We start from the raw sequence: 2,669 nt of genomic DNA, 5'->3' as shown, positions 1-2,669 counted from the left end.
TTGTGCTGCTCTGTTTTGCACTGCCTGCATCCAAACCCAAAGGACTTCACATGCATGCAAACCTGGAGACAGGCTAAAACAAGCTTCCCAAAGTGTGGTCTTCTGCAAAAGCTTAAATATAGTTGTGTACACCGATCTTCATATCTGTCAGGGGTAATTACATTTCCGTTTTCCACAGTAATGTAGTTGTATGATTTTTTTTTTAATAAAAGGAAAAACCTATCTTCTTCATTGTCATGCCTTAGCCCTGCTTTCTGGAGTAGTTATGAAAAGAAAATTGCCAGCAGAGTTTCCTTAGCATTTGAGCTGGGGAAAGTATCAGGGCTTCAGTAGTTTGGTAAATATTTTTATTTAGCTGACTCCTGCTGTTGTGGTATTTTTCAGGCCCTGAAGGTACTGGTAAATCTTAACAACCCTCACAGGTGGTGAGGGGTGAGGTTACCCAGCCTCACCTGGTGCCTCCACCCACTCCAGCAGGCCTGGGAGCCCATTTAAGCTCAGCCAGGGAAATTTGCTCCTTTTTGTGAGCTGAGCTGGAGGATGCTGGTCTTCAGCTGAGTGATGGACCCACTCATCCTGACCATGTGCTGATTTCCAGCTTGACCTCCCTGTGATGCTGCCTTATAGCCTGGCCTCTATCGCCTCCTCCTCTCACTCAGGTACTGGAAAAAGGAGCTGTGACTCATGGGGGGCCCCCACCCCACCATGGCAGTGGGGCTTGAGGCTCCTGTTGGAGTTTCTTCTCTAGGGAGAGTGCAGAGCTCACTGCTCCCCGACAATATCAGAGGTGTAATAATCCCACTCTGCTCCTGGGAGGGATGAGGTGCTGCTGCCCTCGCTCTGCATGCAGGGGGGTGAAACACAGATCTCATGGGTGTGCCACTGGAGCTGGAGACGTGAGAGGGAAAGAATTAGGAGAAATGACTCATGGCAACTCCCTTGCACCAGTGGTAGTGGTGCAACTGGTTCTGGCTTCTGGATATAGTTAAACCAAACATCTCACGAGTGCCAATGGCTGTGTTGTTTACGGTAAGTGGGATTGGGTAAATAAAGCAACTGCAAAGACTTCCAGTAAAAATGAAAGGTCGGGTTGCATGACAGAGCAGTAAAAGGATTTTTGTGTTGCCAGCATCTCAAAGCTTCTGCAATGGGCGTTTAGCTACCAGAACAATAATTCTCACTGCATTACCTTTGCTGAAAGGGCAGACGTGAAGGCAGGATGTTCCACACACACACAGCTGATGTGAAAGTAAGTAATGTTTGCTGTCAATGATACTGTAGCATCCATGCTGTAGGAACGGATGATTCCTGTGCTAGGAAGAGCTCAGGAACTGCTAGATCACATTGTCATCAATGGATAAGTCAAAATAAAGAAGCAGAGAGTAACTTTGCCCTCAGAGCTTACTCCCACCACAAATGATGTGACGTGCCAACATGATCACACCCCCATGAGGCCATGGTTTTCTACCTCTACACTGTTCTTAAAATCAGTCCATCTGTCCAAAATCTTCTACCAGTCAGTTGCTGAAGTCCCTGAGTATTCCTGTATTCCCTGATGTACGGTGTTGAAACCATCCCTTTATTTTTATTTTACAGGGAGCTGGCAGAGTACACAGAGAGGTACCACTGTGATTTCCCTGCTGTTGGAAAGGGGACTTGGGGCTGGAGAAATGCTTTGTCTCAGTTGGGATGGTTGCTTTTCTTACCAAAGAGGAGTTTGTTGCTGCTTTATATTTGCTCTCAGTAAATCCACAAACCACAGTCCTGGCAGTTGAGGGATCAGATTTGGCATTTTTATGTGATGGTATGACATGAAATCCCTGTTTCATGCAGTCACCATGTCCACCTTGAGAACAGATACTTTCAAATTTACTTATAGGCTCTTGTATCCTCATTCATCTGTTTTTTCCCTCCTTTATGAGGGGAGAAAAATGCTACTCTTATAAAGTTACTGAGAAACCTGACTGCTTCTAACATCTCAGCATAGAATATCTAAGAACTGAGGCAAAACATGGCCTAAAGGATGTTTATGTGTGCCTGATGCTAAGGATAGAAAGCCTAGGGGCGTCTTTGCATCCTGTGTACCAGGATTATTTGTTTTGCTTCAATAGATTTGGTATTCTTGTGGACATAAACTTTATTATTTTGTGTACTTCCACCAACATTTCAAATCTGATTTACTGGCAGGTATCAACAAATATCATAATTTCACTAAAAATTGACAAAAACTGCATCCAGGATTCCCTCTCAGATTTTCCTGTGCACATTTCTGATTTTCTTCCTTGTTAATGGATTTAAGAAAGTGTCAAGAAAGATCTTGTTATATCATGTGGTTCTAACTCAAAAGGTTCAGAGACATATTAAAAGTTTGCTGTTCAGATTGGGACTTCCATTTGTTGGACCCTGCTCAAGTCAGAGTTTTTTTTCCTTAGCAAAAGAACATAAACTCTTATTTTGACAGATGCAAAAGCTTTCTCAGCCTTCAGGCTTTCCTATTGTAAAGTCCAATTGCATTAGGTAAATTAGGAGAGCTAAAAGAAAATAAGTATCACATTTTAAAGAAGTACAAAGCAGAACAAAAGAATAAATTGTTACTTTGCATAAGTTAATATTTAAGGAGCACATCTCAGGCAAGGCAAAGCCATAATCAACACCAAAGCAGAATCTCC

At 43.1% G+C, this 2,669-nt stretch overlaps 1 long non-coding RNA gene across 1 annotated transcript; it reads left to right on the top strand.

The window, feature by feature from the left end:
- The first annotated feature begins 481 nt into the window (after positions 1-481).
- Positions 482-2,378, top strand: LOC147650951 (uncharacterized). Its single transcript, XR_015274923.1, has 3 exons — positions 482-659; positions 1,130-1,249; positions 1,597-2,378. It is a non-coding gene; the product is annotated as an uncharacterized LOC147650951 (long non-coding RNA).
- The last annotated feature ends 291 nt before the right edge of the window (positions 2,379-2,669 follow it).

This window comes from Cyanistes caeruleus, chromosome 11 (assembly GCF_971803275.1).
Source record: "Cyanistes caeruleus chromosome 11, bCyaCae1.hap1.1, whole genome shotgun sequence".
In the NCBI taxonomy this organism is placed as follows: domain Eukaryota; kingdom Metazoa; phylum Chordata; class Aves; order Passeriformes; family Paridae; genus Cyanistes; species Cyanistes caeruleus.
The sequence above is the reverse complement of the archived record's forward strand: the minus strand, read 5'-3'. Positions and strand labels throughout refer to the sequence as shown.